At 35.8% G+C, this 16,218-nt stretch overlaps 1 protein-coding gene across 1 annotated transcript in view; it reads right to left on the bottom strand.

Moving 5' to 3' along the window:
• The window catches only part of LOC140139980 (zinc transporter ZIP12-like), a 73,847-nt gene extending 60,560 nt beyond the window's left edge, over window positions 1-13,287 (bottom strand). The window contains exons 1-2 of the mRNA XM_072161785.1: window positions 12,979-13,287; window positions 4,315-4,647 (exon numbers count right to left, since the gene is read on the bottom strand). The gene's annotated coding sequence lies outside the window, so the exon portion shown is untranslated. The remainder of the gene's footprint in view (window positions 1-4,314; window positions 4,648-12,978) is intronic.
• Window positions 13,288-16,218: the final 2,931 nt, after the last annotated feature.

The following is a 16,218-nucleotide window of genomic DNA, read 5'->3' on the forward strand; positions in this document are numbered from 1 at the left end:
GTTATTTTTAAGGAAGGCCATTTTTTTTCACGGTACATATGAATGCCTTAATGTTTTTATGAAAAAATGATCAACAATAAATACGTATTTGTTTTAAACATATTTAGTATAATACTCGTTTGTAAACAGATGGTTGACAAAACCCACATACTTAAAAACATACATACTTAAACATACTCATAATATTTGAGTAACTTTTTGCATATATTATGACCGCAAAGTTCGGAAATTACTGTTTTGCTTGGAACAGTGGAAGTATCCGTTTACGAATAATTGTGTGAGTGCAATTCAAAGGACAATAATCTCTAAAATGGAACGTCAAATTCCAACAAAATCAACCAATCACGTACTATATAATTATGTACTATTTTAACCAGTGCACCTTCCATTCCAAATTACATCGATGAAAATAAAAGCATGTATAAGCTCTATACCATAACCTTCATTATTTAAACTAAACTGCTATTTATTTTTTATGTATAGGCCTACATCTTTTTGAAAGCCTTTATCTCCAAATTAGGCCTGACGGCATGTTCCGGGTTTTGAGGGAACGGGTTAAAAATATTCGGCAAGTTAATTTATCCTCCCAAGTAAGAACGTAGCATCTCCTATATGCAACTTAAAGATGCAGCTTTCTACTTTGACAGCAATCCCGGGGGTTACTTAACTTTAGATGTGACGGGTATAGTGCGTACCGGCGCGGCGTCGCGAAGCATGGGCCAGTATAAATTTATGATTTTTTTAAAGGGGATGGGTCATTGGGCATAATAAAATGAAAAAACGAGGTCATTAGGTAATTTTTTTTTTCATAAGGAAAAAGACGTCTATTGGGTATAAGAGGGTCTATCGACAGGCACATACCTGTAGAATGGTCTCCCCGGGGAGGCATGTAGACGCAAACAACCTGCTTCCGCAATAAATGCGTAGTGTAGTATCTGGTGTATAATTGTTTATAGCCCTACGTGTATTATAGCTATTTTATTAGCCTATATTTTTGAAATTTCCCAAAATTTGGAGAACAATAAAGCCAGTAAATATGTTTTAATTATTTTGGCCGACAATTTAAAATTTCGGTATATTAATGAGTCCAGATGTCTCCAAAAACTGATACATAGATGGGTCCCCTTTCAAATTCCCAGCGGCACACCCGGCACCCCCCTACCCAAACCAAACTTGAGTATCACCCCCACTCCCTGATTGCTATGCTACACACTCGTACAAATGCATTTTGACTTACGGAGTAGACAGATATTATACGCACGTCTTCCAAGTAATAATGCCGCATCTGTTTTATATTATAATTGCATCTACTGCATTTTACCTGGGGATGAGGAAATATACGTCTTCAGGTCAATATCAACATAAAATGTCCTTAAAACTTGAATTTCCGATAAACCTCCCGAAAGGAAAACTTTGTAGACAAAAATAGCAACTAACAGTGGCATTTTATAAATAACTCAAGGTTATATATATATGCTCAAAAATTTTCAAACAAGAAATGATAGTTTAATATATTAACATTTTTCTATAATAATACACAATGAAGTCTGGTGTTCGACAAAATTAGATTAAACGAGTCGAAGAGTTGAAAGGGGTTTGCCTAATTGGAATCACTTAGTAGGGAATATTTAACACTCCATATATAGAATACGCTAATTCTATTGCAGTGACACATGCATGGATTTGAAATCAGCCTTTCTTCTTCTTGTTTATAGAAATAAAGGAAAACAAGTATATCGACTCAATGCAAAATATATAACAAAAATCGTCAAAAATGGCATTTATTTTCTACAGGCGTTTTTTCCGATTTCTTTTTTTAAAATTATTATTATTATCATTATTGGGGTTGTGTAGGCCGGGCATATACTCTAATTTCTTAGTATTCGGGTTTAAAAAAAAAAATATAATCCTTATTTTTATATCCAGTAATTATTCCTTTTGTTGAGATTTAATGTTCATTTTGATAAGGTATATCACTTTGATCCGACAATCTTATCAAAATGAATAGTTTCCGTTTTATTTTAACAAGAAACTTTTCAAATGGACCAGAACTCATATATACAAAATGAACAGTTTCCGTTATGTTTTCACAAGAAACTTTTCAAAGATCTCCAACATATTACTTGACAAGATTACGCTTGTTAGGTCTATGTGAAGTCCCACTCTGACAAGACAAACTATATTCATTTTTTTTTTGGGGGGGGGGTCATTTTTAACAAGAACTTATTCATTTCTTTTAAATGACAAGACAATCTTATCAAATTTGACGAGCTTCGTGTCATTTTGATGAGAAAATCCGATTCATTTTGCAGAGAAATCTATTACAGTCCATCTAAAAAGTTTCTGTTCAAATATATATGAGTAGATCGTTTTAAAAGTAGGCCTATATCCTTTGAAATTCTACTTCATTTGGTTTTTGTCACAGATGAATTGACGTTAGCGTTAGAAAAGCCAAGGGGGATTCTTACCGGATGCCTGTAAATGCGTGTTGATTGATGTTCTAAATATGATTTTAAAGATAAGAAGGCCTAAAGTAAATATTTTTGATAAAACAATACATATATTGTTTTAAGGGTTGTAATACTATAATCAAACCATAATATATTTTGCATCGACATCCCAGATCTATGTACTAATATTGACATGAAAATTAATACAGAAGAGCATTTGATACCAGGCAAAACCAATCATGGGTATTCCCAAAATTCGCCGCTACTGGTTGCTATAATATGCAAACCATGCATGTCATGCACATGGCAAGTCATTTCAATTCCTTTGTTTTGTATGTGGCATGAACATGACATAAAATCCTCTATCAAGCATTTAAGGGCATGGAATTATGGGTCAGCTGAGGGGTGAATGTTGAACCCATTAAAATATAATTGACACCATTCAAGAATTCATGGGTATGGAAGTAGAGCAAATTTGACATTGAACACGATTCATGCCATGAGTTACCCATGAATAGGAATTTATGGACATGGAAGTAGAGAGAATTTGACATTGACCATGCACGATTCATGCCCATGAGTTAGGCCATGGTTAGGCCTACCCATGAACATGTCCTGAACATGTCAAGCCTTTGACCAAACGTATGACACAAAAAAGCATGCAAAGGCATGAAAAGTCATGTGTGAGCATGAACAACCCATCAAAAATTCACGAAGATTCATGCCCGTTGCTAGCGAAAATAGGGCATGTTCTTGGCAAGATCATTCGTGGCATGTTCATGGGCATGGCTCATGCCTAAATTTTTGCCTGGCATTAGGAAACGAATTTGGAGAAAACCTTCTGTTAATAAAATACTATGCTGAGCCACCAGCCTGAGTGGCTCACACTCCAGTAGTTTCAGATGATTGAGCTCAGTAATACACCAAAGAATGTCTTCCAATTCATGAAAACAAAAAGATAATCAGATTATCGGATTAAAAGCTTAGAGGGAAGGTCGTGCTGCTCCTCTCAGCGAGTGTTTGTAATTATCAGAAGGTTTTATCCAAATTCATTCTCTAATGGGTAGATGCATGAACATCAACACTTGCAACCCGGACTTGCAGAACAATCTTCTGAAATGTTTCACGAAATAGATACAACCTGTTAATGATCAAATAACATAATTTTTATGCTAATTGCTATTAATTTGTTGGATCAATTACTCATCAACAACTTATTTTTTACCGGAATGCTTGATACAGGCCGGGTCGTAACAAGAGCCTCGGATGCCCATGGACAAGCAGCTGTGCATGCAGGACCCTTTTAATATCCCCTTTATCAGCCCATAGGCCCTATTTGATTTCCTGCTTTTGCTCGGGGTCACTAAATCATCGCCCCCCCCTCCCTGGACTTTGTACACCCTGTCCAACCGTTTGCTCAAAATTGGTATTAGTATTGACAGGCCCGTACGCAGTGGTGGAGGGGGGGGTGCGACGCTTCCTCCAAAGTATACAAAAAGTCCCACAATTTCAGAAATTTCAGCTTTTTTGGACAAAAAAGTGCAAATTCTGGGAAGAAAGTCCACTTTTCATCCACAAAATCGCCCCTTGGAAAAAAATCCACTTTTTGAAAATCAGCACCCCCCAAATGAAATCATGCGTACGGGCCTGAGTATTGATATCACTACAACATGCTAATCTATCAGGGCACAGTTCTTGAACCCAAATACATATGTGCATACTCATTGAATGACCTTTGACAATTCGGTTACAAAAACACATACTCTGCAACTCGAGGTCAAATTTTGCACTATGATTGTTTCATTGAGGTTATATGCCACTGAGATGAGGCCATCGTGGTCCATAGTGTATGAGGCTTCCTTACCTTATTTACTGTCTTTGGTGTATAGCTATCTTTGATAAGTCCTAATATATAATGTAACTGTTCCTCCGCAAAATTCAAATTCGCAGGAATGGAATCAAACGTCTGTATGACACTTGGCAAACCAAACATTGTCGTAGAGGGCGCTTGCGTTGTGATGACGTCATAAAGATAATCCACATACGTGTAGTTGGTACTCGTGTCCTCGGGTAATTTGCATATTCCATTTTCAAGATAAAATAAAAGCACTACACTGGCTCTTTCAAAGTCTCTTTCTTGTAATCCAATGGATTTATTTGCTTCAATGATGTTGAATAAATCGTTGGCTTGTAAACACTGGAATAAAAAAGGGAAAATTACAATTAGGCCTAAAAGATCTGTAAATGACAAATTACAATAAGATGCAGTTAGCGACTCCGCAAAATACAAAACGTTTTACAGAAAACGTTTAAACATCAGGTTATTAAGGTTAAACATTTTAAATGTTTAACCTTAATAACCTGATGTTTAAACGTTATTTAAATATTATTATTTAAATGTTATTTAAAAATAACATTCGGAAAACATTTTTGAAAAATTGATGTATAACATTCTAACATTTATATATTACAATTTGTCACAGTATTAATTTCTCAAAAATGATTGCAATACTTGACAATAATATTCTGACAACGTTTATAAATGTTTTTAGCCTAGTGTTTTTTCATGTTTTTAAAATGTTTTATATAAACCGGCATTTAAATAGCATTAAGGAAAAACACACGCAAACTATTACACATTTATCATTTGCGAATACAATTAAAAAATGCTAACAAAATTTTTAGTTTCAGGGCACGGATATAGCAACATTTTCGCGGGATTTTTCTTTTGTGTGTGTGTGGGACCTGAGATCAAATCAGACACACCAGTTAGCATTTTGAATACGAGGAATATAATAAAGGCTTACACATTTTATGGCAACGTATAAAAAATCTAACGATAAAAAATTATGTACTTAAACATGTTAAAGTGGAAAGAAAAAGTCGTACATCATTTGAAAAATTTGACCTTTCGTATTGAAGATATGCATTTGTTCATAAAAAATATCCAAAATTGTCATATTATGATAAACTTTACTTCGAGGACTGTAAAAGGTCAAAATATAAAAATATCAATTTTTAATAATTTGCCATTAAACTTGATAATTGATTAAGGACTTATTTGCACATAAATACGCCTAATTCTTATAAATATCATTTTATGTATAAATTTTTTAATAAACATATTTGTTCCATTCCACTCATATAGATACGTTTTGCACATAAACAGGGCGCCCTTGTGAACATGGTAAATAGATAAGGGTCAAAGTCACCGAGGCAGCATTTCCAAAATATTACTGATATTTGAGAATCGGAAATGGTTATTATTTTTCTGTCTATAATTTAGTGAATTAGGCCACAAAAACATGTTCGTTTCCTGTAGCAGGTCTAAAAAGTCAAATGCGAAATGCGGTTTTTTATTTATTTATTTTTTAAATCCATGCCTTGAAATGAACAACAAAAAACCCCTTTTTAATGCGAATTGGAATGGGAATTTATAGTGGGTTTCTCCAACACCCACAAAAAAATCATATTTCTTCATATTCAAGAATAATTTTATGATCCCCTTTCCACCTGCAAATTTAAAAAGATATTAAAAAAAAATGTGATGTTTTCTCCGGTAGTTTTTCACTACACGTGTTTGTGTAATGTGTAAATGTTTTTTCCAGTAGTGTTTTATATTATTTTTGTGATTTTCTGGGGTTTTTTTCTCCTTTTTAAGAAAAAAAAAATCAAATGCGCAAATTAAGCCGTCAAAAACGAAATGCGCGCGTTACAGGAAACAAACTTGTTTTTGTTTTTTGCCTTATGCATGTATCTGTTGGTATCGGTATAGTCGTCGTCATTTCATCCAGCATTCATCGGAAAATAAATAATAAAGACAGTCGTCGTTTGGGCAATCAAACAAACTAAATAGATAAAGATAATAATTGAATAATTATCTAGCACACAATATTAAAAGTTCCGATTCAAGAGAAAATGGTGTTAAATGAAATAAGGCAACAAGGCATGCAATCCGGTTATGTATGTTATGTTGATTTTTGAGCGATAAAAGACGACACAGAGACATAGTTGTTGCCAATATTGTCCGTCTTGAAATATGGGGGAGGGAGACATTCGGCCTGATTGTCAAAAAGTGCACGAACAGGACAGAAGATTGGCAATTCTGCCAAAAAGTGAGGGGGGGCACGCCCACCGTGTCCACGGTATCGTTTTGTTTTTTTGTTTAATTTGATGAGAGTCTTTGTTTGATATTTAAACAATGCAAAAAAATCTTTTGCTGATTTGCTGAACCATTTTAGATTATTGTACGAAGATTTCAAATGTGATGCCTTGTAACTTATACCAGCCCAACAGGCTACCCTGGGAACCCCGGCAGGGAACACAATAATACATGTACGTTTTTAAAAACGTTATAAATTATTGTTATAAACATGCTTTGGTTTTAGTTTTAGCCAAAATGTTTTAATATACAAATGCCGTGTTCATAAAGAGCATGAAAACGTTTTTTTAAAAAACGTTTCATGTGAAAAAAATATTTAAAAAAACGTTGCCAAATATTATTATAAATTATGCTGTGCAAAACATTTTTACAAACAGTTTTGTAATGTTAAAAGGAAATGAATCCTGATTTCTGGCATTCAGTGGCATAATCAAGGGTAGAAAAGGCTCCTTATGTGCGACATCTTCTCCCGCCCACTTGTCTCACCCGTCGGACGCTGGTCGCCGTAAAAATATTTTAAATTTTTAAGTCATTTTAATTTATGCCCATTTTTGACAATTGTCGTGAAATCCGCATCCCAGAAATTCGCCTTGCCCCCCCTCTTCTGGAAAAACATGGCCACACCACTAAGGTGGTAGTTAACTAAGACACAAGGGTCTGATCCCAGGGTCTGATTTCTCGAAAGGCTTCGAGCCAACAAGCTAGCCCTACCGAGTGCATTCATGTTTGTAGGTAATGTACGATGTGAATTTGGAAGCAATGTTAGCCCTATAGGACTATTAACTAGGGAACCTGACCACTAGCCATGCTTTAAGAAACCGGCCCTAGGTGTTATTGGTATTTTGGTTAATTCCGAATAGCGAAGTATCGGATGTAGGCCTATCACATCACTTTACACTATTAAATGTGTCGAATAACAGCTGAGATGTTAACCTTCCCATCATGCATGCATATCTCAGAGTCGTTATCACCAGGTCATAACCTGCACAATATGTTGTTTTTGTACTTTTCTATAACAAATGTCCTCTTTTTTCTCTTTGCAAAAAAAAAAAAGTCGTTTAAGACCTCGTTTTCGTTCAATCATGTCATAGTACTCATTCCTGTTATCACGACATATCACCAAAAGGGGACCTCTCTTAAGTATATATAAATATAGGACCCCTGCCCCTTAGGCCGTGACATACACATACACTGACACCGTATAACCCCTAAAACCCTTTTTTCAATATAGGCCTAATATTTAAAATATTAACCCCCGCGTACGAGACATGTATAGGTTACTGTCAAAACACCGAGAGGGGAAAAAGCATGTGGTGCATATTAAAAAAAAAAGGATTACAAACGTTATTCCATGATTTGTGTACGTACGTCTATGGCAAGCCAAGGGGGCCAAAAGCGTGGAACAGCTACGCGTAGCTTCTTTCTCGTTACGAGCAGCTGTTTGACCAATCAAAATAGTCAAATTTAATCACGTGGTTGGGTCGTTAGCTGCGCGTAGTATAGTTATAGGTATCCTCTTTCACAATTATTATCTTGTAATTAATTTACGGAATTAGCATAGATAACGAACGGGTAAAGGAGGCCAAATCACAGCACGTGTCAAGAGAACATGTTGCTAATGCCTGGCTAAAATGACACAAAGCATATTATTTATTTAGTGTTTCCAAGTTTACACCGTGTTTAATAGCAAGTAACTTTATACTCGGGCTGTATTAGCGGTGCAGGGGATATGAAGGTCAAACAACAACAACTGCTGATGTAAAGCGCTGTGTAAAGATATTGCAGGGAAAGCGATATCACATGCCACTGTGTAAATATGGAGAGAGTAAAATGGGTCATCAATTTTTTTTTTTCGGAACGGGGGGGTTCCTAAATTTACAAAAGTCGGCGTCAATAAATTGCGGCCCTCACTATTTCGGCATCAAAATGTTATGACCCCGACACCCACCACCGATACACCGTACCCCTAGACAGGCTAAAATTGTATTGAAATCAGTCTTTTGAATACAATAAACACACTATCTGTAGTCATCTTGTGACTCCCTACATTTTGTCATTATCAATTTATGACCCCCCTCCCCTTATTTTTCTTTCCAAAAAGTATGACCCCCTATATTTGGGATCCCCTTCCGAAGAAAATGATAGGCCCCTAAATATAGAACAATCATCATTCTGTTCAGATATTACTTTAATAGCACCTATACCATTTTTTGCTGATATACTACAGATATTTTCATTTACAAAAATTAACAACGTAATATTTGTGAGAGAGGATGTTTACATCAGCTCCACGTGTTTAAAACCGCGAATCTGATTGGTTAATAAGCTGCACGTAACAAGAAAGAAGCTGCGCGTAGCTAGTCCCACGTTCTGAGCCGCTTAGCTTGCCATATACGTCTACACGGATATTTGAAAACCGAATTAAAAAGACTAAAAGATTAAATTCGGTCTTCGTGCAATGCATTATGGGAATAGTTTATTTTCTGCCCAGTGTAATAGAAGGAAATTAATTAACAATGTCAATCAATATGATTGGATACAGACTCCGAGTATTCGATGTAGAATATTTGATGTAACATATCTACGTTATTTAATCTGGTCCCAATTTATTTCCAGTAATGTTAAAAAGTTTCAACGAATCTTTGATGACATAAAATCGATAATAATTTACGTAGAATATCTGCCAGAAATATATTATCGATTTTACGTCATCAAACATTCGTTAAAACTTAAACATTACTGGAAATAGAATGGGAATACGGTATATAAATAACGTAGATGTTACATCGCATATTCTACGTCGAAAAAGCCTGTAGGAGGGCCACTTACCCTACAGACTTTTTATTTTGAGTTAAAACGTAATTTTTGAGTATCCAAAAGTACACAGCATGATGTTGTGGTTGATTCGTACAATTGAAGTACAAATATCAATACCTTAAGGGATGGGGTATGAACGTTTGGACAGTATTTATTGTGGGACATTAGAGCGTGAATTTCAAAAAATTGAAAACTATTTGATATCAGAAAGACATTCTTCGTATTCAAAATGCAATTCGATATGTCTGATGTGCTCTCATGTCCCACAAAAAATAATGTTAAAACGCTCAAAACGCTCATTCCAGATCGAATCTAGTAAATTTTCTTCAAAATATGTCTCAGAATTTCATGATTTTACGGCAAAAATACTAAAAGAAGAAGAAGAAAAAAAAAGGGGGAAATAAAAAATGTAACATGGGCGGCTTTCGGACATAGCTTTATTAAAGTCCACCGTAAAATTGGGTAACTTCGGTCAGCGGGGTAACTTTGGGCGGGAACATTTTTTAACAGTCATATTTCCAAACAGCAATATTGTTTTTAGTCATATTTGGTGTCAATTTGTTAAGAAATATATTTGGAAGAAATAATATTAACTCATATCCAATTTCCTTGAAATTGACGAAATAATTGGGATTTTTGACCAATGAGCATTTGTTTACATTTTTTCAGAAAAAAATTAAATCGATCTTTGTGAACAAGGATGTGTGCTTGATTAATTATGCAAGGGTTCAAATATCACAAAAAACAACAACTTGCCATATACAGCGAAGATCATTTTTTTTGCTTTTTTTATTCTTCGTGGAATGTAATACTGTGACAAAAATGAGGGTTAACTTTGATCGGGCTATTTTGATTATTATTGTTAAATTAATATTAGTTTGCTGTTAAATATTTTATCATAATGTTGATTTAATGTCTTCTATGGGGGGGGGGATTAATTGGAATAGACCAATACAGCTTATAATAGACGTAGACGAGTTAGACTTGTCTACCATTAATGCCTGACAATTTCCTATTTTTCAAGGCTTCTATATAGTTTGGGTTTGAATTCAAATGGTTAAGATATAGGGCCTATATCATATATTTTAATATATATTATAAATTTTATATTTAATTATATTTCAATACATTTAAATTTTATTACTATCTTTTTTTTTTTGCCGAAAATTCGTATAGTAAAGACTTCTATTGTAAATGACTTTGTTGCCTTAAACAATAAATATTTGCAAAATTAAACTTCATATGTGTAGAGCTAATATATACGACATTCTTGCACTCACTAGGAATATTGCAATAGAGATAATAGATCTTAATTATCTAATTATAAGCTAATTGGGCCTTATTGCTTTTCAGACCTGAAATAACCCTCTATATTACAAAATGCGTGAATTCTTTCATCCACCAATACTCAATTTGATAATAATAATAGTAATAAAATAATGATGCTAATAATAAGTAAATGACACTTATGACTTTCGTACACTAAGGCCAAAAAAAATTGTTGTGTTGCCCTCAACCGTCCGACCATAAATCCTGAAAAATCAGGGTCGTTTTTTTTTTTTGAATGATGATTTTTACAGATTGTTCAAATCAATGTTTTTCACTTAAAATTAATATTTTATTGAAAGACTAGTCTTTAATTGATGTCTAACAGGTTTCCAGAAGTCAAAATTGACAAATGTCACCTAATTGAAGAAGCATTATTTAATATTTGAGGGGATTTTTGAAAACTGAAGGCTTAAAAAAAATATTTAAAAAAAAAAAATCCGACTGTCCGACCCAACTTGCCCATTTTCCCACTTGAGGGCAACACGACAATTTTTTTTTTTGGAAGTCGACGAATAAGTTTCTCTCTGCAGTCCCAGAAGTGGGTGAGTTAATCAATTTGGCAACAAATGGACGGTTAATTCTACCCTCCACAATAAATGCAAGTGACTTTGGGGTACATATGCATGGTCACTTTAAAGTTAGTTATAGACGCAAGTCATGCTTGGACTTCAATACATTTATTATGGAGGGCAGAATTAACCGTCCATTTTTTTGCCGAAAAGAGTAGCATGCAATTTGCATTATCCACTTCTTTCACTGCGCAGTTGATATTTGGACTCATCTAAGGCAAAGACGAGTAAATATGCCTACACAATATTCAAATTTGATAAGAGGATCTACACATTAAAAAATTAGTATACTCATAAATATTGAGGTTACTATTACTAGTGCCTGTCAATGATAGGTTATGTCTTGATGATACCGTCGTGCCGGCCACAATAAGTCCAGGGAACTTCAATGGTATTTTAACTCAGGCATTATGGGTTTAACGCAGCAGTTTATTTCAACTTAAGCAAAAAAGTTAATCCAACAAATCTGCTTCATTTAATACACAATAATATCCATTTTATGAATCACCTTTATGGATGACATAACATTCAGTATACTTGACGCATGCCACACTTGATGAATAATGTTGAATGATTATGAGTTATTTAATACCAGGCCTGAGATTTGATCCAGGGCAGCGTCAATTTTCACTAACATTTGTGACGCGCCGTAGGCCTACAGTCCTAGTTGGGAAAGCGATGAGTTGTGTTGATGTATCGTCAACGCACCGTATCGCAACGCAATTGCGGCGTAATATGAATGGACCTTTAGTACCTTAACCCATCGTAAGTACAAAGCCATTGTAAGTCTTCAATAGAATAAATATGTTATGTATCTATGGGTTCAGGATTTACGATTCGGCGCAACTGCGATCCTAGAGGGTGGGGGGGGGGCACTTCAATATGAAATGGATATAGGTGTAGGGCTGACACTTTCACAGTAAGGGGCATTCGGTGAGAGCAAAATGTATAAAATATGGGGGTCATTGGGTGAGAGCATGATTTTTGGCATTCGGTGAGAGCAAAATATAAAAAATATGTGGTCATTAGGCGAGAGCATAACCTTTTTTTTAAATGGAACCTTGGGTGAGAGCCGAAACAGTGCCACAGAACCTCGAACATTGAATTTCTAGTTCTAAAAGGCTTCCAATTTCTCTATTTTTTCCCCAAATAAGTGATAAATTAGTGATAAATGAAAGTTGCCGTTCAAATTGAAAAATAAGGGTCTTTGGTGACAGATAAAATGGAAAAAATAGGGGTCTTCTGGTGACAGAGCATGTGTTCGTAAACAAATATGGAGTCTTTGGGTGACAGCGATGCTGACAAAAGGGGTCACCTCCAAAGTGGGAGTGCCCCCGGGCTGCGATCTATGAAGTGATTTAGTGTGCGATGAACCTAAACACACCATGCACATGGATACGCGTCGCAACCGTGCTATATATGTTTGAAATCCACAGAGCTAAGTGATTTTAACAAGTGAGACATGTGAATTATATTTCAAGTTAAGTTGAGTTGACCTGACTCGAACGCACTTAGTAAGCCCATCCGGTATACCGACTTAGTGCTTGGCCACATTGAGGCAGCAAGTTAAAATATTAGTGTATGCCTACATAGGCCTATTATAGCTATGCCTAAATATTATACAAGCATGCATATCGTACTTACTACCTACCCCTTTACATAACGCTGGATTAATCACTACACTGCAGCCGGCGTTATCCCAAATAATATCCAAAAGTAATTGAGTCTGTTCCACACTTATAGAGTCTCCATGTATCTCCCTTTGCTCACTTTGTAAATAATTCACGGTTTCTGCTAAAGGTTTCGAAATGAGATCGAAGCGTTTGATATCAGTATATATCCGAAGAAGAGCAGTGTTGAAATCGTTTTGTGCATTTTGAAATAGTAGACAGATAATTATAAAGTTAATTGTGCTAATGGCATAGTTTGTGAATCAGCGAATTAGTTGTACACGCGCAAGCAAGTACTGGCTGTATGTAGCCTAAGGATGACTCACAGCGGCTGTCAATTTAGACTATTAGGTAAGTGCATGCGCAGTGTGACGTGTCGCTATATTTATATTTTCAGTTAAAAATAAAGGAGTGATTTATCAGGAAACATTGAAACATACACTTTAAGTTAATATTTTGTCAGTTTGAGTCGTATTGGTATTAATCACAATCTACCCCAGTAAACACACAACGTACGGTAATATGGCCTATTATAACGGTACCGCTTAAATGTCGGTTTAAAACGTTTTAACAACATTCAAAAAGATTTTTGAGAACATACTACAAAACATTTTAACATAATCATGTTGTGTTGACAGCAAAAATGTTTGAAATTTTTTTTAAAGTGACATGTGAAATTGCCACCGCGCGATGAGAATTTTCACCGTTGAGCTCGTAAAAACCTGGTCCAGATTACAGTTTTAATAGCATCGCATCGCGCTCTGATGTGGAGTCAGGATCAGAACATTGCGCGATGAAATTAAAATGTACATTTTAATTTCATCGCGCGATGTTGCGATGTTTGAAAAGCATGTGGGGTCTGCATCTCCTTTTAAGGTCATTCTACCGACCTTGATTTTCCAGCAGCCAATCAGAAGCGTGCACGGCTGCGATATCGCAAGGCGATGCGAAAAAGTTGAACATTGTTCAACTCCATCGCGGACCGAAATTTCCACCGCGTGGTCTGGTGATGAGAATTTCCACCGCTGAGCTCGTAAAAACCTGGCTCAGATTAGTGTTTTTATAGCATCGCAGTAATGGCAGCATCGCGCGATGTGGCGATATGAATCGGCGTATGTATGCCTGTGTCTCAAGGCGGAGTGGAGATTGTGCGGGGATTTGTAAAATTTGCGTGCATAATTTTCACTACCAAAACTAATAAAAATTGCTCATAAAGTTCTACCAATTATCCGAATTGAATGCAATCAGAGCAAACGTTAGAAAAATGCGAATCATGTGTTCAGTTTGCTTGAGGGTTGAAGTATTTACGTTTGCTCGTATTTTCCAACATTTTTAGTGACAATTTTGTTTTGAAAATAGAAAAAAAATGAAACACAGCGTCGAATGCTCCCGATGTTGGGCCCATGCTTTCCGATGTACTCCACTTCGCGACCGCGATTTTAAAGACCGCGAAGAATTTGAGCTGGAATTGTACGACTTCTGCGAAGGAATTTCCTTTGCGGAGCAGGTTTCTTCGCTTCACGAAGAATTGGATTTGGTTGGAGGTGGACCAGGGCGGGCAACAATTCTTCGCGATACTCGGCGATATTTTGATGAGTAGTCGATTTTTATATGTCATTTAATCATTATTTATGAACGCTTACAGTTGAACTCGAAATTATACTGATACAGTATTTATTTTATTACATCAAAATACTAGTAAATGGTTATGAAAAAGTTTATTATGAAAAAGTGACAGTAAAGTATAGGCCTACGTAGGCTCATTGAAAGCAACATAATTATAATGGCACTTCTATACGGAACAGTTCTGAGTTTAGAATCTATCAGTTTAATAATCGCGAAGCCCGAGTTAAAAACCTACAAACAGAGGGAGTACGGTGACTAAAAAGATCAGATGTGAAAATCCATCAATTGTGCACATATTAATTAAATCAGAGTTTCAATTATCTATTCAATTATTTCAAAATATCTGAATTTTCAACCCGGTACAAGCTTTAATAACGATGGACCATACATTTGCATAAAAAGAAATATACCATCTATATCCAAACTCCCGTGTTATTCCAATGCACATTTTGCTTCACCGGGCCGCCCTGGCTTGGTCACATTTACAAGAGGGGTGTCACGAAACCGTAACAGGTACAAATTTAGTACTTTCTGTCAATCAAATATGGTTTATTCTCTACATGTCAATCTTGAGATAATTAGCATAGTCCTTATAATAACGATGGACCGCCTTGTTGAGTAAATGGCAGCAAAGCAGTGAAAAATACCCAAAACTCAGTCAGTGGAGCTCCACCCGTACATGTCAATAGCAATTCGATCGCTCATTGGATTAATATTATCACGTGGTAATAAATTTGCGTTGGACAATCGATTACTATAATGGTTTAGTACTCGCTACTCGCTACTAAGCAGGTTTATGGCTGGAAAGGTCACGGTGAATTTGCCGTGGACATAAGTGCACTATGAAAGGAGCATAACGTGCCGAGTCGGCCGGCTACCATGGCTACTGGTAAATAAAACGAACGGGAAACCATATTTTGCAGTGATATAATGTTTATTATTCTTCACACTGGTGCAGACACAAAAATAATATAAAACTCAAGAGAACTATAACGATAAACAACCAGAGCAAAAAGCTCCCTGTCAATGTTCATGCGTCTGTGGTAAAAGATAAGAGAGAGAGTGAGTTCTGCTGCCACGCGCCCCGGGTTTTGTTAAAAGCCCCCAGACATCAGCCCACACAATCTCGTAATCTGATTGGTCGATATCGCATCTTTTGTCATTCCCATTGTTCCAAACCAGTTATGTCAGGATCTGAATGGATTGGCATAACTCGACTATGGCCGTTTATGAAAAAGAGTTCGAAAAAGATCGGGATCCGAAATCTGAAATCGTATCACGACGGTGTTAATATTCGTATTTTTAAATTGTAAACAAGAATATCTTGAAAAGAGGTCTGATCCCCATCAGCATTCTACCCTGTCACATTATCCCAACTTTCCTTGCCGTAAAATAACATTGCTTGTTCCGCAGTAAATACATACAAAATACTTCACTATAATTTAATTAAACTTTGGTCGTGAACATGTCCCCATCTGATCACAAATATATCCTACATATCTCAATATACAAGAGGTGTCAGGCTAATTTAAAATTACTACAATTAGCTGATGCATACAATGTATATTTCTCTTATATGTGACGTGTCATGTCAA

Source organism: Amphiura filiformis, chromosome 18 (assembly GCF_039555335.1).
Source record: "Amphiura filiformis chromosome 18, Afil_fr2py, whole genome shotgun sequence".
NCBI lineage: Eukaryota > Metazoa > Echinodermata > Ophiuroidea > Amphilepidida > Amphiuridae > Amphiura > Amphiura filiformis.